Source organism: Uloborus diversus, chromosome 1 (genome assembly GCF_026930045.1).
Source record: "Uloborus diversus isolate 005 chromosome 1, Udiv.v.3.1, whole genome shotgun sequence".
Taxonomy (NCBI): domain Eukaryota; kingdom Metazoa; phylum Arthropoda; class Arachnida; order Araneae; family Uloboridae; genus Uloborus; species Uloborus diversus.
Genome location: NC_072731.1, coordinates 54535184 through 54541183, shown reverse-complemented (window position 1 = coordinate 54541183; position 6000 = coordinate 54535184).

Sequence of the window (6000 nt, the reverse complement as noted above, 5' to 3'; positions counted from 1 at the left end):
AGCAGCATTTTAATCTTCACAAATAAGATTTATTTACTTTCATAGTTCCAGAAAATGTAGTCTTTTTGAGCTTAACATCATTACACATGCGAGACTAATGCAATTAATTTCGTAATTACATTCTTCGTGTAATAAACACAATTTCCCTCCAACATCATGCAAAACTAATTTTAGAGACTACGCGTATTGTTCCGTCACAACGATTCTTAAAAATATGACACTTAGCTAACCCCTGGAACTTTATAACAAAGGAAGTGAAAAAGTTGATTTAAGTGCAGCAAGCACAAAAGGATGAGAGTTTTGCATTTAGGTCACCAAATATTTTCAGCGGATGTTTCCTCATTTTCACATTTATTTACCTTTGTTTATGAATTACTGTAGCCCTGACCCACTTAGAGGAAGTTACGCTTTTTCTACTCGTAGAAAAAAATGTTTGCAACTCTCTTTGTTAGATGTCTGAATTACATATATTTAGTTATTGCATAATCAAAGTAATTTTTATTTTGCCATTTTTTATTGTTTTTAGAGAGTGAACATTTAAGAGAGGATTTTTTGCTAGAAATTAAAATAGTTTTCTTTTTCCATTTACGGACAAGGAAGTAAAGTTGAAATGCGTATCTAAAGTCATTCGCCAATAACGTAATAGTGGCGTTAAATTTTTTTTCTAATGTTGGTTGCGAGAAATGATGCTGTATTAAGAAAAATCATTGATGTTTACAGATTAATTTAAGTCGTTTTGGTTAAAAAAAAAGTTCCATTAATTGGTTTGACCTGGTTTAAATTCTCAAATGTATGTGTAATAATAAAAATAATTTTAAAACATGGCTTCAGTTGCGGCATACATATATTTTTAAAAGTTACAAATACAGCGAGTTCAGAACTTTTGGTAAAAGGAAGGAAGTGATCTGAGAGCTCATATGGAGCACATTCAAATGCAAACTTCTTCTATCTCTAATTGTTCTTTAGTTATTATTGGTGTCAAAAGAGTCTAAATTATTACTAATTTACTTCTAAAAACTATTATACATAAAACGGAAAAAAGGGATGAGGTAGTAATAAATTTAATCTCTAGAAATTACAAAGTCCACAAAGTTACAGAAAATCCTGATAAGAGAGGCAGTGGCTATGGCGAGCGACAACTGTTGGCAAATTTTTCAGTGCTTGTATTTCTCTCTCAAGATTGAATTAAAATGCTCTAAGAATTATAATGTCATTTCCCGCTCTTACTAATTATGCTTGTTTGTTTCGTAGCGGTGTCAGTAGCTTCAGAAATAAGACATTTTTCAAGATTTAGGCTATTTTTAGCGCTACCACCAATAATTTAAGAATAATTAATTATTGTGTATTTATGTTATTTTATGCTCCATATGAGCCAGTAGCGTACCTCGGGTTTGGCAGGAGTGGCTAGGGATGCAACAGCAAGAGGAGCGGAATTTTGGCAAGATAATTTCGAAAAAATATTATTTTTAAGTAATGAATTTTCAGAAATAAAATATTACTAATTATTAGAATAGACTACTTATTAGAATAGAATATTACTAAAGGAGCTAGAATGGAAAAAGAAATAATTCCTAAGGCTCATTTTTTTTTTCATTTATAACATTTTCTGTGGGCCTACTGAATACTTCTGCACACTAGTGGCGTATCTGGGAGGGGTGACAGACAGCTTCCGGTCCTAAATGATCCCTCTTTTCTAGAAGTGGCGGCATTTTTACTCTCAATGAGAAAAGAGATGTTTCGGAAAAAAATTCAAATGAGAAAAAATACATACAATATTTTTTTTTTAATAGGGAGAAAAATATTCCTATAAGCATTACTGAAGATTGTCAAAAACTGCGTTTTTAAAGCGACAATTTCAAAACTTTTCCTCTGGAGCGTCCTCCTCTCCATCAAAGGTCGGCTAAAATTACGTTTCTGGAGAAAAATATGCACAATATTTTTAAAATAACAATATTTTAAATAGGATGAAAAATAGTCCCGCAAGCATTACTGAAGATTGTCAAAAACTGCGTTTTCAAAGCGACAACTTCAAAACTTTTCCTCTGGAGCGTCCTTCTCTCGCCAGTATCATCCCAAAAACTTCTTCTCTAACATCATCGAAGGTCGTCTAAAATTACGTTTTTGGAGCTTTAATTTCGATTGATCCCCGGACGGGGCAAAGGATCTCTCTTCTCCCTAACATTACCAAAGATCGTCTAAAACTGTTTTCTAAAACTACAATTTTGAAACTTTTCCGAGTTAAAACCCCTGAACCCCTATTTCTTAGTGGATACTTAGCTTACGATTTGGTTCATACTGCTAATACTTAGATCTAGTAATGGTCTTCTCCTTCCCAAACTAGAAGCTGAAAATATTATGTATAGATACTTGTATTGCTTTTGAAAGAATTGAGGGGTCACTGTGCCTCCCTCCCCCCACCATACACACCAGTTTTTACCCATGCGAAATCTGTGACTGATATAATACCCTTAAAAAAGTACTTCTTGTAATTTCAAAATTTTTAGTTGTTATAGAATCTTTTGTAATGATATAACTTTTTTATTCTACATTTTCTTTTTTCCATCCTTTAGTAAATGTGTAAATTATATTTATTGTGCATATATTCTTCCGTTTTTTTTTTTAAACAAACATTTCAAAAATAGAATTATTCTGGAAAAATGTATAAAAAGTTGTAAAAAAAGAATTGAAAAAATGTACCCTGTCTTTGATTCAAGAACGAACTCTATTAATGTTAAACAATGCGTTGCTAACATTATCAATTTTATTGAATTTCGATGAAATAGTTCGAAAGGGGTGGGGGGTGGGGGCGTTGTCCTTAAAGTTCGCCCCTAGTCCCTGCCACTAGTCCACTTGTCGCGCTAGTCCCCATAGGTACGCCACTGATATGAACTCCTATATCGCCTATTCAGGCACTTACCAAACATTATGAAGCATATTCATCCATAGATAGATATGCATATAAAGCAGGACATAGCAGCATAAAAAATAAAGAAAAGAAATCATGAACACAATAAATAGTATTAAAAAACCACCTTTGCACCACATTTTCTCCAAACGAAAATTTGAAAATATTTTCTACTTTGCTGTCCTGCATTAAGTTTTTTCCAGCTCTCTGTAAATGAATACGAATGCTTGATTATCTACTGCGCTGAAAGACACAACGATGTTTGCGTTTTAGGATTTTTCGATAAGGAACAGCCTTCGGTCAAAATCAACTTCTCTCGTGTTTTTCTTCTTACTCAAAGAACATGACATGCTGATTGAACTTGCATTCCTTTCGAAAAAACGTGTTTTCATTTTCAGGAACTTTCTTGATTGGGAAACAAAAAGTTTGCAAATGTGAATGATGAAGGTACTTCGGATCAAAAAATCTTTAGCAATGTACTGCAAGAGGAAAAAAAAGTTCGAGAAAATAAAGGAATGGGGATTTTTAGAATAAAAACTGCGTTTTTTTTCAGTCAGAATTTGTTTGTTTGCCTGTAGCGTTTTTTGTAAAGATTTCCTTAGATTGCGTGGATGTAGAAGATTAAAAAAAAAAAAAAAAAAAACTCCTTTGTCAGATAGCCATTGAAAATTCGTGCATGTATGTCCATTAATTTATTACGTTTTTCAGAGATTATTTTTATGCGTATTTTTTGGATTTATAATTATTCATAACCTTTTGGTTAATGAAAATACCAATAAATTGCCAAAATACATCATCATTTTTTGCTCTTAGTTGAACCAAAATATACGAACTGCTAGATGAAATATTGCTGACTTATTGTACGAAACTGAGATTTATTTTTGATTATCTGGAAAATGATCCATGTATGAAGGGTTTTAAAAACCTTTTAGTATTAGTTTCCCAGTTTTAGGTTATAATTTTTATCGCCCCTCTCCCTCCTCCTAGTTATGAATAATAATGCATTTAAGTATGCTGAAGCTAAAGCTACACTAGAAGTTTATTTTAAAAACTGATGCAAAACAATGGAACTTTTGTTTCTAGTTTTTTAGTTTAACTTTTGCACTGAATAGTAGTTCGACATTTATTAGAGCACAACTTTACTTATTCAGGAAAACGGTAACTTAAAGGTCCATTCGCGAAACATCAAAATTTCACTTATGAAACAAATAATACATTAGGGTTTCGCTACAAACAACAAAGTTAAAACCAAGAAATATTATTCTTCAAGGTGTACCTTTCTCTTGTATCTCATGGTCTTTTGTATCTCACTGAATGATTTCAAAAGACTTAAATTTTAAGATGAAATTTGAAACACACATCCTTGAACACAGTTCAGTTTTCATTGATTTTGAGCTGAAATCCTTCGTTACTACTAAGTATAAAGCACCCTCGATCAACATTTTTTAAACTTCATTTTTTAAAGTTATTTTCAAGTGAATACTTGCGTAAAGTATAATTTTAGAAAAAACGGCAAACAAATCAACAATTTTTTTCCGTTTTTCCTAATAATTTGAAATTTTAGACCCCAAACCTTTATGACGCCTATACGTTTGGGACCCTTAGTTTTTATTTAATGTTATTTGTCTTGTTGCGTACTTTCACCGCTTAAAATCTTGCTCAAGAGTTTAGACTCACCCTGTATGTGTGCTAGTGCTTATAAATAGCTTAATAGCACAGGAGAAAACTGAAATCATTCGGAGTCACACTAAAATATTTGAATGTCAAGCACAAATAGCATTAATTCAGGTCCAGATATGCTGTACCGTGAACTCATTTCATTTCAACACAATGAATTTGCAAGATTCTATTCCTTAATTCCGTCAACTGCAGCGATCTTTTTGCTACAATAGGAGCACGTATTTCTGTGTTTCCTTACCTGGCAACAGGCCAGAGTATTTGAATCATTAGAAAAAATTTTTTGAAAAGGTGCGAAAGCATCTGAGTTTCTAACTTTTGCAACTGTGCATATTTTAATGTAAGTGTCAAAAGATTTTTTATTCTAAGCATGTTCGAAAATTCGTTGTTTCTGTGTTTTCCGTGCTGTTAGTTAATTAAAAAATATATAACTATAGTCAGAAACATGAAATATTAAAAATTCCGAATTTTTTAAAGATTATACAAACACCCAAATCCAGCAACCACGGTTGAAAATTTGTTTTGTAATACATACATATATATATATATATATATATATATATATATATATATCTATATCTATATCTATATCTATATATATATATATATATATATATATATATATATATATATATATATATATATATATATGATGTTCCCGTTTAATCTGCAAGACCTATGTTTTCTCAAACGTTAGTCCCTGGTTAAAGTTAAGATATTGAATGTTTGAAGCGAAAAAAAGAATAAATAGAGTCAAAAAATACAGTTAAATACATATAAGTTTTTATACGTGCCCTACTTCGCCTAACGTATGTTTAGGTAAATAACATCCATTGAAAAATATTACTAACACAAAAAATGTGACATCAGTGCGAAGGATAATATGAGTTCGAAGTTTTAATAGATCATGCAAAAGATGCGATCGGAATAGCATTTATACTTCTAGTCAGGATTTTTTTACCTCTGATCGGTTTAGGTTTCAGCGATTCTATTTCTTAAAAGGAGAAAGAAAAGTTTTGGCTAATTTTTATTTGTTTTGTGCCAAACTAAGAATTTCTCCTTTAGGGTAGGCTAGGGTAATACTAGGGGTACCCGCACGGCTTTGCCCGTAATAGAAAATCAAAAGGTCATTTCGCTCGTCCGTATATTTACAAATAATGAATGATGAATTTCTCGCCAGTTTTCTATGTTCTCTCCAATTTGCTATGCTGTTAATGGAGTCGAAATTGGTACATTCAGTTGTTGCTCAGTTTGTGTTTTAACCGTTAAACAATATTTTTGAGTCCAAGTCGGTTGCGTAAACTTGCCCCAGACACGGGGCACGTTTAAGCATATTTATTTGACACCTAACGTAATTCTGATAGTGTTTTGAAAATAATGTCTTACCATCGTTAAATTAAAGCAAATTTATTTCAGAC